An 18,136-nucleotide genomic window follows, 5' to 3' on the forward strand; every position below is an offset into this window, starting at 1 on the left:
GATGTCCTTTTTCCGTACACAAAGGGAGAAATGCTTTGGGGCCAGTGCATTGGTGTCTTTGTGTCTCCGCTGTGAGTGAGTCGGTGGAAAGGTGGCGTCGTGTCTGATTTAGTTGTTTTGTTTGAACGGCTGAAGTTGCTGTTTTGTTTTTGAACAGCAGGTTTCTGTAAGTCAGTGGGGGGATGGGTCTATGTAAGCCCTGCTCGCCTTACGAAGAGGAGCTCTATTTATATAAATAGCTGTTGGTTGGCGGGAACTCAATAAAAACTTGATATCTCATGTATCACGTCAGTTGGGCTGCTACGGTTGGGCGTGAGGTTCAATGAGGTTAAGGTTAGGTTTAAAAGAACACGCCAACATTTTGGCGAAATTAGCTTACCGCCTTCTCCAGAGAGAGACAAGAAGATAGATACCAGTTTCCTCTCTGCGTGCGTTCAGTAGAAAGCTATCTGGCTGCACGTTAGCCTAGCTTAGCACAATGAATGGAAGCGGACAGGGACGGGTAGCCTAGGCATTGTCCAACTAACGCCTCTCCCGAAGGCTAGCAGTCACTGTCCGCTTCCATTTCATTGTGCTAAGCTAGGCTAACATGCAGCTTTCTACTGAACGCACAGAGAGGAAACTGGTATTATATCTTCTTGTCTCTGGAGAAGACGGTAAGCAAATTTCCCCAAATGTTGGCTTGTTCCTTTAAGGTGAGGTATGAGGTCCAATGAAGTTGGGGTTAAGGTGTGGCATGAGATGCCAGGTTTTTAGAAAGTCCCTTAGGTTGGCATGTACCCGTGTCGAGCACCTTGCTTCTTTTTGTCTTAAACTGAGCCGTGAAGAGTATTAAAGAAACGTTTGAATGGGCTTTTGTGGAGTTCTCTGTGTGAAACCATCTAATCAAATCAAATTTATTTGTAAGGCCCGACAACACACGTTAATGTCCCCATGGGCCGGACACATCTTTAAACAAGTCAAGAAGAAACATCACAATAAGTCAAGAAACAAAACAAGAACACCATAAGGTCCAACAAATTAAACACTCCAGACATACCCCACGCGAAGGTAAGGAAAAACTCACTAAAACCTAGCAATAGGAAAAAATGCACCACAGGCAGTGTGGAGGAGAGAAACCTTAGAAGGGCCAATTCAAGGGGGGGATCTCCCTTCTTAGATGTAGGGCTGCACGATTTTGGGAAATTATCTAATTGCAATTTTTCTGACAGATATTGCGATTACATTTGCGATTATAATATATATTTTTTAAGCAGCCCCACAGGTGTATTGTAAAATGCGGCTTGCATCTGGCCTACGCGGTGGGTCTTTTCAGGACACCGAGCCTGAAAATGTTTCTTTTTACCTGGGAATCGGTACCAAACAGTACCTTTTTTTCTGTACTTTACTCTCCCTCTCTGAAGTCTAAACTTCACAACACACAATCTAAAACCCCTTACCTCCTCTCCCAAACCGATCTTGCATCTCAATGGGACTTCCTGGTTAAATAAATTAAAAAAATAAAAGAAATTGCGTTTTTTTTATATATTTTTTATTTGATAATTTCATCATTCCAAATCGCGATTTCGATTTAAAATCGATTAATCGTGCAGCCCTACTTAGATGTTGGTGATAGTAGTGTTGCAGACGGACAGTTGGTAAGCATGCACTCATGTGTCTAGTGAAACACAGGAGTGCATGAATGAATGAAAACTTTATTTAACAGATTGCAGAATGGGTACAATACAGTATGGCTCAATACACACAATTGTTAAGGGGATGCAGACCTGAGAAAGACGTTTGTCTTGTTTCCATCAGGGTCCCCCATTTTCATTTCATATAGACATTTATGACATACACAACATACATGACATTTATGGCATAGGGACATATAGGTATTTAGTACTGATACATTTGTGACATAAGCGGTATTCAAATATACAGTACTGTTACCCCTAGATCCTGACAGTATATACATATGATGGGGAGGGGACTGTACATTAGCAGGGGGTGGGTGGGAGGGAAATATACATACGGCGGGGAGGGAATATATACATGCGGTGGGGAGGAGACTGTCTATTAGGAGGTGGTGGGGGTTTTGGGCATTTACGGTTTGGGTAGGGCGTTCCACATTGTTGTGGCATAATTGCGAAACGTGTTTAGTCCCTTGTTTGAGCCGAATCTGGGTTTAACATGATTTGTTGAGCTTCCTCTGGTGTAGTGGTTGTGGTATTCACTGACCTTTGGGAAGTATTTTGACATGTACATGGGCACCCCGGTCGTATAGTGTATCTTGAAGACCAGGCCCATTGCAAGTCGCTGTACTCTGTCGTCTACTCTAAGCCATCCTAGGTTGTCAAAGTGGGCAGGGGTGAGGTGGGTTCTGGGGTTCAGGTCAAGTAGTAGTCTAGCAACTGAACATTTAGAAAATAAGATAGCGCTGATAGCGATAGCAACTGAACATTTTGAAAGATGTAACACTTTGAGTGCAGAAAAGCAGACATGGGAGAAAATAGACATCCTAACTTAACTAAACTGCCTTTTGCAATGCATCGTCTCTAGTTAGTTTATTCAGAACCGCGATCTCCCAACAACTGCGTTTTCTGTCCAAAAAAGACCATAACCTCATAAAACCTACACCTCAAGAACAATATCATAAGTAATTTAACCCTGTGTTTTTCAAAGAGGATATACTTTTAACTGGACCGCAATGACTCAATACATGATCGATTATTAAGATGATTAAGAGAGATTGTTTTTTTTTGTTGACGGTGTAGCGATCGTCCACAGACGCTCGCTGGTCAGTCTGTTCTCCCTCCCGTCTCCCTCCCTCTCTCCCTCCCTCCCGTCTCCCTCCCTCCCGTCTCCCTTCCTGCCTCTGTGTTCCTCCACCTGCCTCTTTCTCCATTTCTCTCGTTCGCTCTCTTTTCTCTCTTTCCCTCCATTCTCTTTTGCTCTCTTTTCTCTCTTTCCCTCCATTCTCCCCCCGGGCTCTCTCTCTTCTCTTTCCCTCCATCTCCCCCCTCTCTCTCTTCTCTTTCTCTCCATTCTCTTTCGCTCTCTTTTCTCTCTTTCCCTCCATTCTCCCCCCGGGCTCTCTCTCTCTTCTCTTTCCCTCCATTCTCCCCCCTCGCTCTCTTCTCTTTCCCTCCATTATCCCCCCTCTTCTCTTTCCCTCCATTATCCCCCCTCTCTTCTCTTTCCCTCCATTCTCTCTTCTCTTTCCCTCCATTCTCCCCCTTTCTCTCTTCTCTTTCCCTCCATTCTCCCCCCCCCCCCTCTCTCTCTCTCTCCATCTCCCATCCTTCCATCTCTACCAGTGGTGGTGTGGGCAGCAGCAGCAGCAACGTGTGTCAAGCCTGCAGTCAGAGATCAGACTGAGGCTGTGATCGGGCTCCCCCCCCCCCCCCCCCCCCCCACCACCACCACTGTTGATGCTGGAGGCCAGAGAGAGAGAGGGAGAGGGCAGCGTACCCACCAGCTGGCCCACACACAGAGCCAGCCGGGCAGGCAGGCAGGCAGGTCCTGGTGTCCTCTGGGCCCCTGGGGGACCGTCAGCCACGCTGTGTGTCACTTCAACCCCTGCCTACCCACAGGCGGGCGGGCGGAGAGAGGGAGAACGAGGGCAGAGGAGGAGGGGAACCAGAGAGAGAGAGAGGCCAAGAAAAGAGAGAGAGAGAGGGGAAGCGAGCGAGTGCCCACAGGCTGGGAATCCTTTGTGTGACACAACATGTGAAGGTGATGTGTGTGCCACTTCTCAGAAAAGAGGCCCTCTGCCACGTCTCTAGCCCTCGGTCCTGTTGACCAATCAGGGGGAGGAGAGTCTGTGGGATGATGTCGAAGCGGACCGCTCACATGGCGACGTCGAAGCGGTGTGACACACAAAGCGACTTTTAATACGACGGAAGGGGATCGTCATATAGGATTAGGGATGCTCGATATTGGCTTTTTTACCTATTCCGATATTGTCCAACTCTTAATTTCGATACCGATATCAACCGATACCGATATATGCAGGGTTTCCCCCCAAAGAAACTGAATAATTTCAGGTAACTAATAATTTCACTGGATGCATTCAAAAGGCTTTCTAAATGTAAGCATTATCTGTGCAAAATATGATCATTAAAAAGTAAAAATTAGCATTACATATCTCTTGTTGTTGAATTAAACCAACATGCATACTTTTGACAATAAATAAAATAAGAATTGGTTCTTACTTGCTTGCCTGGGTAAATAAAGGTTAAATAAATGTAAAAAAAAAAAAATTGTTATTGTTTTTTTTTTTTTTTTTACCGATACCGATATTTTCCGATATCACATTTTACTGCCGATATCGGCCGATAATATCGGTCGGCCGATAAAATCGGACATCCCTATATAGGATATATGCGCGCACCACAGTTTGGGAACCACTGCTCTAAGACTAACTCTAACCTTAACCAACTTCGAAAGAGCGCCTAAGCTTAACCGGTGTAGACACTTGCGGTCCCAGGATTGGGCGTACATGTCACATGACCAGAAATGACCTGGCCAATCAGAATCGCAAATCGCCCCCAACTGCGTTGTAGAAAGCATACAAGCTACCAGGCTATGTGATATTGTAAGTACGGTAAATGGCTGCATTTATATAGCAGCTTTTATCCAAAGCGCTTTACAATTTTGTTCCTCACATTTCGACCCATTCTCTCACACGTTCACACACCGGCGACGGCGGAGGCGACGCCCATGCGAGGTGCCGACCTGCTCGCCGGGAGCGATTGGGGATCAAGTGTCTTTCTCAAGGACACTTCGACGCGCTGCCCCCGGGAGGAGCGGGAATCAAACCGGCAACCTCCGGATAACCAGACGACTGCTCTCTACCTCCCCCGAGCCACTGTCGTAAGAGTTTCACTAATCATATCCCAAGAGCCAATGTCAGATATTTGTTTTATTTCTGCATTTATGAGGCGTGGTAGAAGCATCATGACGTTTCTTAACAAACATTATTATATACTGTATGTCAATACTTTTTGTACAATGACCCTGTCCTGCTATTAAGCAAACGTGGATGGGATCTGTTACACTTCATGTAGGGCAGGGGTCTCAAACTCACGGCCCGCGGGCCAGTTGCGGCCCGCTGGATGATATTTTGCGGCCCCCCAGATCATTTTCATTATTTATTTTTTTTGCAGTCATGTCATCACAAACACTGGCATTTAAAGGGTACAAATAAAACGATTCCTGCACCAGAATGCAGGAAATTAAGTCTTTGTAACACAAAATCTCCTGGTGGGGGACCCCCGCTTAAAAAGTGTCCTGACTGGGGCTATATTTCGCACTATATTTCCTGGCCTGAATGATTTCCCCAGTCCGGCCCTGGTTAAAAGCCTCCAATGCTTATTAGTGTGTGTGCGTTTGAACGTTTGCATGTTTCAACCATACATTTCCATAAAAATTAAAAAAAAAATTAAACCCTTTTTGTGTGGAATATTTGATGCGGCCCAGCCTCACCCAGACTCTACCTCCAGCGGCCCCCAGGTAAATTGAGTTTGAGACCCCTGATGTAGGGGGTGGGATTGGGACGGGCCCTTGGTTTTTAGTAGTGTTCAGAATGTGTGTCTCCGTATCGATGCGTCCTTCACTGTGTTCCCTCCTCGTGTCCCGTCTGGAAGCTGTGATGCTTGTTCTGTTATTTAACGTCACGTTGGAAGGTCCTGTGAGCCAGTAAAGGGTGTTCACTGGTGTTTGTCTCATGACCTCTTGTCTTGTGTTTTGTATTATTTACTCGAACCTCTTTATTAAATACAACGGGATTTTTTTTTAACCACCAGCCAAAAAAAGAAAATAATTCAAGAGCCACCGATTAAAGCCGTGCCTCGCGGACAACGTGCCGTGTGTTTTTAGGAAAGTGTGAAGGTTGTAAAAGAGATGGAACAGCTCGGAGTCATTTGAGCAGCCCTTGTGACTATAGATGAGACGGTTCTTCTTAGTGTGGTTTATCGTTAAAAGGAGCTCTTGGTTAAGAACATCGGTACAGAGGAATCATAATAACACAGCAGTTAAATGTAGTTTGTCAGGTGTTTACTTGATCAGCGTGTTGCGAGACTGAGCCGTGTAGAAGAATGTGCCAATTCACAAGCTTAAAGGAACACGCCAACATTTTGGGAAATTAGCTTACCGCCTTCTCCAGAGAGAGACAAGAAGATGGATACCAAGTTTCCTCTCTGTGCATTCGGTAGAAGGCTATCTATCTTCTTGTCTCTCTCTGGAGAAGGCGGTAAGCTAATTTCCCAAAATGTTGGCGTGTTCCTTTAAGCTACGATCTCTTATGTAACTCAGTCTAGAGATACGGTATGTAAGGAAAGCTTGAATTAAAAACAAGTGTGATCAGTAAAGAATTGGAGCTGTTTTTGTGGACACATGAGTGATTGAGAAAGAGATGGCCACATTTTCTGATCCGTGACTAAATAAAGTACTTTAAGATACGTGTACGTCGATTATAAAGGCCTCTGCATGCTACAGCAACTTCAAAGCAACTGCACCACAACATCGACAAAGCAACGGTGTTGCAGACACTCTGCCTTTATGCTTCTGCAACATCGACGCGCAAAGTTAGTTTAACTAAAGTTAGTTTAGGTTCGTGTTAACGTTAGATAATGTACAAAATAAACGTATTTCCGGTGCTTTTAGACGTCGCTCTTTTATTTTGAAATCCCCCGACCGGAAGTATTTGTGATGTATTCTGCTTGTGTAACTTTAGGTTAGTTTTAACGTTAGCTGGCAGCTACAGGCACTCGAGGTCGAGGAAGAGCTGCTGAATTTAATCGGCAGGAGGAGAGAGAGCTCGTCAAAGCCGGATATATCCCCGTGGCTGTGGTTGTTGGCACGGAAATGCAGCTCGAACTACCTGTTATATTAAATTAATTGATTGCTGTTTAACAACTTGTCCGTGTCCAGTCCTTTCGAACCGCCCCACCGTCCGTTCATTGTAAACAATGATGCATGTAATTATATTAACGTTACTGTGTGTTGTTGTAGCTATGTTAATAAATTCTGAATGGCATTAACGTTAGTTGGGTATGATAGAGCATTGAATAGCATCAAGTTCAACGCTAGCTGGCTGGCTACAACAATGGCGGATGGTATTCCTCGCTGCGGGACCAATATTATTCTATGACAGCCCCGCCCCCATTCACTACCAACCAATCACTGCTACGCAATATCAACACAACGGTTGTTTAGATTAGATTTGGGTGAAAGGTACGCAACGTCCTCGCAACACAGTCTACAAGACCCTCTAAAACAACCGCGTTGAAATCGCGCTGATGTTGTGTTGAAGTTGCTGTAGCATGTAGAGGCCTTAAGGCTCTTCACAACGTAGATTTATCATAACGTTTATCACACTGTTAACGCACTATTTCTTAATGCCTTGAGGGTGGGTTGTAATTTGCATCATGAAGAGACATGTCACATCATATTATGTAGTCCATTTGTAAGACCTTCTGAAGAATTATACATTTTTACATTAGTCAGTTTATAAAACCTGATGGATTATACATTTCTGTTTATAAAACCTGATGGCTTATACATTTAGAATATTTGTCTGATTATAAGACCTTCTGAAGAATTATACATTTTTACATTAGTCAGTTTATAAAACCTGATGGATTATACATTAGTCTGTTCATAAAACCTGATGGCTTATACATTTAGAATATTTGTCTGATTATAAGACCTTCTGAAGGATTATACATTTAGAACATTAGTCCATTTATAAGACCTGATGGATTATACATTTAGAACATTAGTCAATTTATAAGACCTGAACATTATTAGGACATTGGAATACATTATACTTAAAATTTAGAACATTAATGTATAAGACCTTCTGATGGATTATACATTTAGAACATTAGTCAGTTTAAGACCTGAACATTATTAGGACATTGGAATACATTATACTTAAAATTCTGGACACATTTCCAAGCATTTTATTAGTCCACAAGAACAGTGTTGCTCACATTTACAATCTCCATGTAACTGTTTAGGTTTGGTGGAGCAGCATGTAAACAGTTGAATGATGATGACGGTAGCTTCTTTGCAACACATTGATCCTTTCGGGTTGTACACTGAAACATGCGTTGGCTCTCGTGTCGGCTGGTAAAGATATGCCTCCTAAAGTGTGAAAACGGAACTACAGGAAGTACAGGCTTTCCTGTTTCGACAAAAACAATTATAGAAACGTGTGAAGTGCACAATATTTCCTCGTTGAAGCCACTGCAACGGCTTTGCCTGAAGAATTTACTACAGTAAATGACCGGGACATTCTAGCTTGTTTGCCGACAGGATTCGGGAAAAGTTTGGTCCGTTCGCAGGCAGCTTCCAGGGGAAGTACATACACTGTACATACACCGGAAAATTCTACCCCATAGACACTTTCGGCCGTAGTTCTTTACCGGGCTTTATCTCACGGAGGAGAGAAAACTGGGAACGAGCTTAGCTCTGGTGAAAAGTGAAAAAAAAAAAAAAAGGGCACTTCCCCGATTTTCCACCGTACTCGCCAACTTGTTTTATTCCCAGAGAGCGCTGCAGCGTCGGTACTCTACCTTTTATTTAGCTTCCCTCAGGTTGGGCCTCCTCCGGTTGAACCTTTTATTTAGCTTCCCTCAGGTTGGGCCTTCCCCGGTTGAACCTTTTATTTAGCTTCCCTCAGGTTGGGCCTCCTGCGGTTGAACCTTTTATTTAACTTCCCTCAGGTTGGGCCTCCCCCGGTTGAACCTTTTATTTAGCTTCCCTCAGGTTGGGCCTCCTGCACTTGAACCTTTTATTTAGCTTCCCTCAGGTTGGGCCTCCCCCGGTTGAACCTTTTATTTAGCTTCCCTCAGGTTGGGCCTCCTCCGGTTGAACCTATTATTTAGCTTCCCTCAGGTTGGGCCTCCTCCGGGTGAACCTTTTATTTAGCTTCCCTCAGGTTGGGCCTCCTCCGGTTGAACCTTTTATTTAGCTTCCCTCAGGTTGGGCCTCCTCCGGGTGAACCTTTTATTTAGCTTCCCTCAGGTTGGGCCTCCCCCGGTTGAACCTTTTATTTAACTTCCCTCAGGTTGGGCCTCCTCCGGTTGAACCTTTTATTTAGCTTCCCTCAGGTTGGGCCTCCTCCGGGTGAACCTTTTATTTAGCTTCCCTCAGGTTGGGCCTCCCCCAGTTGAACCTTTTATTTAACTTCCCTCAGGTTGGGCCTCCCCCGGTTGAACCTTTTATTTAGCTTCCCTCAGGTTGGGCCTCCTCCGGTTGAACCTTTTATTTAGCTTCCCTCAGGTTGGGCCTCCCCCGGTTGAACCTTTTATTTAGCTTCCCTCAGGTTGGGCCTCCCCCGGTTGAACCTTTTATTTAGCTTCCCTCAGGTTGGGCCTCCTGCTGTTGAACCTTTTATTTAGCTTCCCTCAGGTTGGGCCTCCTCCGGGTGAACCTTTTATTTAGCTTCCCTCAGGTTGGGCCTCCCCCAGTTGAACCTTTTATTTAGCTTCCCTCAGGTTGGGCCTCCTCCGGTTGAACCTTTTATTTAGCTTCCCTCAGGTTGGGCCTCCTGAGGTTGAACCTTTTATTTAGCTTCCCTCAGGTTGGGCCTCCTGTGGTTGAACCTTTTATTTAGCTTCCCTCAGGTTGGGCCTCCCCCGGTTGAACCTTTTATTTAGCTTCCCTCAGGTTGGGCCTCCTGAGGTTGAACCTTTTATTTAGCTTCCCTCAGGTTGGGCCTCCTGTGGTTGAACCTTTTATTTAGCTTCCCTCAGGTTGGGCCTCCCCCGGTTGAACCTTTTATTTAGCTTCCCTCAGGTTGGGCCTCCCCCGGTTGAACCTTTTATTTAACTTCCCTCAGGTTGGGCCTCCCCCGGTTGAACCTTTTATTTAGCTTCCCTCAGGTTGGGCCTCCTGAGGTTGAACCTTTTATTTAGCTTCCCTCAGGTTGGGCCTCCTGAGGTTGAACCTTTTATTTAGCTTCCCTCAGGTTGGGCCTCCTGCGGTTTAACCTTTTATTTAGCTTCCCTCAGGTTGGGCCTCCTGCACTTGAACCTTTTATTTAGCTTCCCTCAGGTTGGGCCTCCTGCACTTGAACCTTTTATTTAGCTTCCCTCAGGTTGGGCCTCCCCCGGTTGAACCTTTTATTTAGCTTCCCTCAGGTTGGGCCTCCCCCGGTTGAACCTTTTATTTAGCTTCCCTCAGGTTGGGCCTCCTGAGGTGTCTGTTACGAGGCTTCAGTAAATTGTAATGAACCAAATGAGAATATCAATTCAATTATTATTATTCTTTTTATCTTTGACTGTGAATAACACCATGTTAAAATTGACCAGACCTGTAAAATCTAGGCAAATGATATAAATGGAAGATGATTAAACAGAAGGTTTTGTAGATACTAGGGGTGGGACGATACATCGATCCAGATCGATACACCGATGTAATTATCAACAATCGAATCGGATCGATGCGATGTAATAAGATCGATTCATATCGATACTCTTATTTTGAAAATCCTGTGGCGAGTCTCATATCCGCCCAAGAACAACAGCAGTAGCTCCGTGTGTGTAGACGTTACAGCATAGCATTCTCCCTTTCTGTGTGTGTGTGTGCGCGCGTCTTTGGAAAGACCAGATGAGGTCAGAGGAGTTTGATGTTTAAATGTTATTTAAACATAAACAATATAATACATAATAAATGTAGGCCTATACATGATCATGCAACATCAACAAATTGTTGTAGGAACGGTTTGGGAGAGGGAGGTTGTGAGTTTTGAGTTCCAAAAAATGTAGCTTAAAGTTTAAAGCTCAATATATAAAAACGTGGCACTTTACAGTGAACAGGAGGTCTATTTGTATTAAAAACAATAGATTGATTTTCCTTTAAATGTCTGGAAGAGCTCAAAAATACAAATGTCAAATGATATTTTCATTACCTTTTTTTTGTTGATCTAAATGTTACTGATTGTGTTAAATGGGCATATGATATCATCTCATATCGATCGCAGGCACCTGAATCTAATCGTATCGTATTGTATCGTGAGAGACTTTGTGATATCGGCAAATATCGTATCGTTGTCCAAAGAATCGATATCGTATCGTATCATGATGAAACTGGTGATTCCCACCCCTAGTAGATACAGTACTGAATTCTGCCATCCGGACACATGCAATTTGAAATATGATTATAGAATAATAGAATATCAGGCCTAAAATGGTTATGCGATTAAAATGTGATTAATGTGGTTAATTAACCCTTTCACTGCTACACGACAGAAGGTTAACCCTTTACTATCACACAACCGACATCCGCGGAGCTAATGATGCTAATGACGGAGCATCGCCGTCGGTTGTGTGATAGTAAAGGGCTAACCTTCTGTATTGTCACAGTGAAAGGGTTAACCGGCTGTCGTGTGGCAGTGAAAGGGTTCATTACAAATCCTGTAATTAATTAGATAAAAAAAAATTGATCGCCTGACAGCACTAATTTAAATAGAATAGAGCAACAAAAGAACAACAAAAGAAAAAGCAGTGGGAAACGATGGCTAGTATGAAAATAGGATGAAGGCTATAGAGTGCTCCTCTAAGAAGAGAAGACACCAAAAAGCGTCATCTCAGACGTCTCAAAAGTACTGGCTTGTGAAGTCCCAGCTTGCTGACTAGTGCCGGGAGTCGGCAGGTCTCACAGTCAGGCTCTGGATGATCAAACCTGGGCCGGGTCGAGGCCAGACCCGGGGTCCGGTGGCTCAGCGGGCCGCCCAGAACACAAAGACCAATTAGTGGAGACCTTTCTCCTGGCCCGCCGAAGATGAGAGGTGCGCTCCTCCACGGGGGGGGGGGGGGGGGGGGGTGCCGCGGCTAGCCTGGACCGGGGAGACACCCAGGACCCCCCCTCCACTCACCCCGCCGTGCCCCACCCTCCGGGCTGCCAAAAATCAGACCCCAATTTCCACCGGCCCCCTGATGAGAGAGGGGTCAAGGGTCGGCTGACTCGGTGCATCGTCAGGGTCCACCGGGGGGCGCTAGCTCCATCACCAGGGAGCCTCGTCTCTCTCTGCGGCTCAAACTCTGTGACCACTGTACCTGACACCTCTCTCTCTCTCTGTCTCTCAGTGTCTCTCTCTGTCTCTCAGTGTCTCTCTCTGTCTCTCTGTGTCTCTCTCTGTCTCTCTGTGTCTCTCTCTGTCTCTCAGTGTCTCTCTCTGTCTCTCTCTGTCTCTCTCTGTCTCTCTGTGTCTCTCTCTGTCTCTCAGTGTCTCTCTCTGTCTCTCTGTGTCTCTCTCTGTCTCTCTGTGTCTCTCTCTCTGTCTCTCAGTGTCTCTCTCTGTCTCTCTGTGTCTCTCTCTGTCTCTCTGTGTCTCTCTCTGTCTCTCTGTGTCTCTCTCTGTCTCTCAGTGTCTCTCTCTGTCTCTCTCTGTCTCTCAGTGTCTCTCTCTGTCTCTCAGTGTCTCTCTCTGTCTCTCAGTGTCTCTCTCTCTCTCTCTCTCTGTCTCTCTGTGTCTCTCTCTGTCTCTCTGTGTCTCTATCTGTCTCTCTGCGGCTCAAACTCTGTGACCACTGTACCTGACACCTCTCTCTCTCTGTCTCTCAGTGTCTCTCTCTGTCTCTCAGTGTCTCTCTCTGTCTCTCTGTGTCTCTCTCTGTCTCTCAGTGTCTCTCTGTGTCTCTCTGTGTCTCTCTCTGTCTCTCTCTGTCTCTCTGTGTCTCTCTCTGTCTCTCTGTGTCTCTCTCTGTCTCTCTGTGTCTCTCTCTGTCTCTCAGTGTCTCTCTCTGTCTCTCTGTGTCTCTCTCTGTCTCTCTCTGTCTCTCTGTGTCTCTCTGTGTCTCTCTGTGTCTCTCTCTGTCTCTCTGTGTCTCTCTCTGTCTCTCTGTGTCTCTCTCTGTCTCTCTGTGTCTCTCTCTGTCTCTCTCTCTCTCTCTCTGTCTCTCAGTGTCTCTCTCTGTCTCTCTCTGTCTCTCTGTGTCTCTCTCTGTCTCTCTGTGTCTCTCTCTGTCTCTCTGCGGCTCAAACTCTGTGACCACTGTGCCTGACACCTCTCTATCTCTGTATCTTCCTCTGTGTCTCTGTCTCTTTTTCTCTGTCTATCTCGCTCTCTCCCTATCTGTGTGTCTCTCTCTCTGTATGTCCCTCTCTCTCACTGTCTATCTCTCTCTCTCTGTGTCTCTCTCTGTCTCTCTCTCTGTCTCTGTGTCTCTCTCTGTCTCTCTCTCTGTCTCTCCCTCTCTGTGTATCTCTGTCTCTCTCTCTCAATTCAATTCAAATAGGCTTTATTGGCATGAAATATCAACATACTTATTGCCAAAGCAAGTCCAACATACAAACAATAACATATATATTATTAAGCAATAAAACATACCATAATATTAGCAATAAGTAAAACAATCAACAGAAACATATTAAATTACAAAATAATCATTCAATCGGGTAGTCATTTTACAGATGTAGCCACCCAGATACATGTATTTACAGGGCTTGTTCTCTTATTGTATGACAACCATCTACATATTTTGCAGCTAATACTGTACACTGACTTTTCTCCCCACATATATATAACTTTTGATTATCAGGGAGATGAATAAACTGTGGATCAATTTTATTTATTTTATAAAAGAAAACTTCTCTTAAATCCTTGTATTTCTCACAGTATAGTAGGAAGTGAGGTTCTGTCTCAACATCCCCCTGATGACAAAGTGAACACAGCCTGGCCTCTCTGGGCAGCCAGTTCTGCCTGTGACGGCCTGTTTCTATGGCTAGACGATGTCCACTCAGTCTGTACCGTGTCAATGTCTTTCTTAATTTTATATCATTCACAGTGGTCAGGTATTCTGCCACCGTGTACTCTCTGTTTAGGGTCAAATAGAATTCTAATTTACTTTGAGATTTGGTTGATTTGTTCCAATATTCTATATAGTTTTCTTTTTGTTTTGAGGTTATTTGGTTGGGCCAGATTTTTTGGTATCTGTCCTGAGGCATTTGTGGGCAGAGATTTCTGACTAGCTGGCAGAGGGGACTCTTATCTGGGTTCATCTCTTGGCTCTGAAGGGCTTTGTAGTGGTAGGAGTGGGGGTCACTTGATTGGAGGTGTGTGTAAAATTTTATGGCTCGCTTTTGAATTTGAATGATTAGGGGGTATTGGCCGAGTTCTGCCCTGCATGCATTATTGGCAGTGTGTCTGTGGACCTTAAGTAGGTTTTTGCACAATTCTGCATGCAGTACTTCTAATGGGTGTTTTTCCCATTTTGGGAAATCTTGGTTAGTTAATGGACCCCACACTTCACTGCCATATAATATTATTGGGTTTATTACGGAATTTAGAATTTTGAGCCAGGTCCTAATTGGGATGTCAATTGGAATTTTCCTTTTGATGGCATAAAAAGCCCTTCTTCCCTTCTCCTTCAATTCATTCACAGCCATATTGAAGTTTCCATTATGATTTATTTTCAATCCCAAATATGGGTAGCTTTTTGTGTTTTCTAATATGTGTGTGCCTAATTTAAATGTATTATGTGAACTCTGAGACTCGTGTCTCCTTTGAAAGATCATGACTTTAGTCTTCTTCATGTTTACGTTCAGAGACCATGTCTGACAGAACTGGTGGAGGATGTCTAGGTTCTGTTGTAGACCCTCTTTAGTGGCTGACAGCAGAACCAGATCATCTGCGTACATCAGTAATTTTACATTGGTATCGTGCAGAGTCAGACCGGGTGCAGTAGAAAGTTCTAATAACTTTGCTAATTCATTTATATATATATTGAACAATGTTGGGCTTAAATTGCACCCCTGGCGGACTCTCTCCCTCTCTGTGTATCTCTGTCTCTCTCTCTCCCTCTCTGTGTATCTCTGTCTCTCTCTCTCCCTCTCTGTGTATCTCTGTATGTCCCTCTCTCTCACTGTCTGTGTATCTCTGTCTGTCCCTCTCTCTCACTGTCTATCGCTGTGTGTCTCTCTTTGTCTCTCTCTCTCTGTCTGTCTCCCTCTTCCTCTCTCCCTCTTCCTCTCTCTCTCTGTCTGTCTCTCTCTCCCTCCCTCTTCCTCTCTCTCTCTCCCTCTGTGTGTATGTCTCTCTCTCTCCCTCTTCCTCTCTCTCTCTCTCTCTCTCTCTTCCTCTCTCTCTCCCTCTTCCTCTCTCTCTCTGTCTGTCTCTCTCTCCCTCCCTCTTCCTCTCTCTCTCCATCTGTGTGTATGTCTCTCTCTCTCTCTCTGTATGTCTCTCTCTCTCCCTCTTCCTCTCTCTCTCTCTCTCTCTCTCTCTCTCCCTCTTCCTCTCTCTCTCCCTCTTCCTCTCTCTCTCTTCCTCTCTCTCTCTCCCTCTCTCTCTCCTTAAAGCCTGAGGGGACAGCAGCAGTACAGGAGAGGGCAGCAGGGTGTGAAAGGTCAGAGGTCAGCCCCGTGGAGGAGAATGACCTCTCTGTGTTCCTGGTTCAACAGGAGTGAGGTTGAGGAGACATTATCCAGTCTGCACTATGCAAATTCTACAACTCCAATAGCTTTCCATGGCCAGTAGCCATTAAGAAATGACTGGCAAACGGGAAAGGAAAAGCCAGTTGATTTATACATGTCTTTAAATTATATATATATATATTAAGGCTGTCAAAGTTAACGCGTTAACGCCCGCTTCTATTAATGCCACTATTTTTTTTAACTCACGATTAACTTTTTCAAAAAAAAAAATCAAAAAAATCTCCTTTTTCTATTATTTTTAACTTTTTTTTTCTTTTTTACTTTTCTTTTCTACTTTTACTCGACTTCACTCAGGTGTATTATTGATACTCTCATTGATACTATGTTTGTTTCTGACTCAAAGTGTGTGTGTGTGTGTGTGTGTGTGTGTGTGTGTGTGTGTGTGTGTGTGTGTGTGTGTGTGTGTGTGTGTGTGTGTGTGTGTGTGTGTGTGTGTGTGTGTGTGTGTGTGTGTGTGTGTGTGTGTGTGTGTGTGTGTGTGAGAGATAGAGAGAGAGGGGGGTGAGAGAGATGAGGAAGGGGCAAGAGAGAATGAGAGCTAGGAGAAGGGGGGGGGTGATTATAAAGGCAATAAAGCAAGCATTTGTTGACTCGCATGTTGAAAAGAGTATTAATACTTGGGACTTGAAAAGATCTGTTTAAGGAACTCAATTGGCAGAGTTAGCGGGTGGAAGTCGATGGGTGATAATCTGGACGTTGTGGACAGCGACTCCTACAGGTCGGTTGGGGGACGCCTGCACAGCAGAGACAGGAAATGGCCGGGGTAGTGTGAGCCTCCCACGTGTGACACCTCGCCAATGAGAGTCCGTGCTGGCAGGTGAAAAGATGTGACAGGCTGCCTCCTCGTGTATCAGAGGGGACACGTGATGTGATGAAAGGCTTCTATCCTCACTACAGCCGACCAGTGGGGGGCATATGCGAGCAACGTTCAAGACAGGGGAGGGAGAAATTGGCACGGCACAGTGGAATTGGGATGGGAGAAAAATAGAAAAAAAGAGGAGAAAAAATGAATATAGGTGAGTTTAGATTTAAAAGACTCGATGGAGGGGGCAAATTTGTGGGACGCTGTTCCAGAGGTCAGGGGCTGCGACAGCAAAAGCACGCCCCCCCCCCCCCCCCCCCCCCCCACGGTGATGAGAAACAAGACAAACTTTGAGCGTGTATTCATGGCGTCTCATCATCAATGTTGTGATGATATACACCCCCCCCCCCCCCCCCCACCATCACACACACACCACCACCACCCTTTGTTAAATCTCGTTAACAAGATCACAGAGGAGGCAGAGAGAGCGACATACTTGCATGTGGCAGAAACAACCCCCCCCCCCCCCCCCCCCCACCACCACCACCACCGCCCTCCAACCAACACACACCAATTTCTCTGATTGATTCAATGAAACAATCAACACTGCATGGTTAGGGGGGGTTGGGGGGGGGTTCCATTTCATAAACTCTTGTGACAGCAGACCCTCGCCTCGTCCTGGCCTTACAGACTGTGTGACGGCGACTATAAAGATGACATCTGATTGTCAATTGAAATTAAACAAGCACATGCTATCGGGATGTGAGGCTGGATAATTAAACGGGCACATACAGTGTACCAGGGATGTGCGGCTGATTAGGTCATGGATCAGCTTCATACCGTCTTCTGTCTCCGACCTACACAACGTCTAAACCAAGCCTGTTCTAGTTCATTGCTGGGTTCTATTCTATTCACATGTATGCCCCTACTATATGTATCTATTCTATTCACATATACACATGTATCTATTGCTATGTCCGCCCATCACAAACACGCACACGGTCTAACGCCTGTCCCCGTCTCCCTGTGAGTGGACGGCTGTCTCGTGGTGATGACCCCGGAGTGGTGGACGTCTCGTGGTGATGACCGGGAGGATGCGATCCAATTCTACGCCGCCCCCCCCCCCCCCCCCCCCCATACCTCAAATGGATCTGTCATCAGCTCTATTTTCAATCTTTCAAAATGTTCTTACTGTATGTACGCCATGTTGCTATTGCATGCACTTATTTGTGTTTCATTACACGTATATATATACATGCTTATCAACTGTTTGCCTGTTTTATTGCAACACTACTATCACCGACATCTAAGAAGGGAGATCCCCCCCCTTGAACGGCCCTTCTAAGGTTTCTCTACTTCACATTTTTTCCCCCTATTGCTAGTTTTTTAGTGAGTTTTTCCTTACCTTCGCGTGGGGTATGTCTGGGAGTGTTGCATTCATTTATTGTACGTTTTATTTTGGATTTTATGGTGTTTTTTCTTGTTTTGTTCGTGATTTGTTGTGATGTTTCTTCTTGACTTGTTTAAAGAAGACGTGTGTCCGGCCCCATGGGGACATTATGACGTGTGTTGTCGGGCCTTACGAATACATTTGATTTGATTTGATTAATTAAACAAGAAGCACATGCCAGTGTAAGGATGTGAGGCTGAGAGGGTGTGTGTGTTTTTCCCTTAAAACCCTTTCACTGCCACACGACAGAAGGTTAGCCCTTTATTATCACACAACCGACGGCGATGCTCCATCATTAGCATCATTAGCTCCGCTAATGCGGAGCTGATGATGCTAATGATGGAGCATCGCCGTCGGTTGTGTGATAATAAAGAAGGGCTAACCTTCTGTATTGTCACAGTGAAAGGGTTAACCGGCTGTCGTGTGGCAGTGAAAGGGTTAAAGAACGGTACTTT

The 18,136-nt window shown here is 45.1% G+C and overlaps 1 pseudogene across 1 annotated transcript in view; it reads right to left on the reverse strand.

Annotated features, from left to right (window-relative positions):
• Window positions 1–15,342: 15,342 nt before the first annotated feature.
• Window positions 15,343–18,136, reverse strand: part of LOC311238637 — a 104,541-nt pseudogene continuing 101,747 nt past the window's right edge. The window contains exon 10 of the transcript in view: window positions 15,343–15,384. The product of the transcript in view is annotated as an uncharacterized misc_RNA (transcript). The remainder of the gene's footprint in view (window positions 15,385–18,136) is intronic.

This window comes from Notolepis coatsorum, assembly GCF_963971535.1.
Source record: "Notolepis coatsorum genome assembly, chromosome: 12".
Classification (NCBI taxonomy): Eukaryota; Metazoa; Chordata; class Actinopteri; order Aulopiformes; family Paralepididae; genus Notolepis; species Notolepis coatsorum.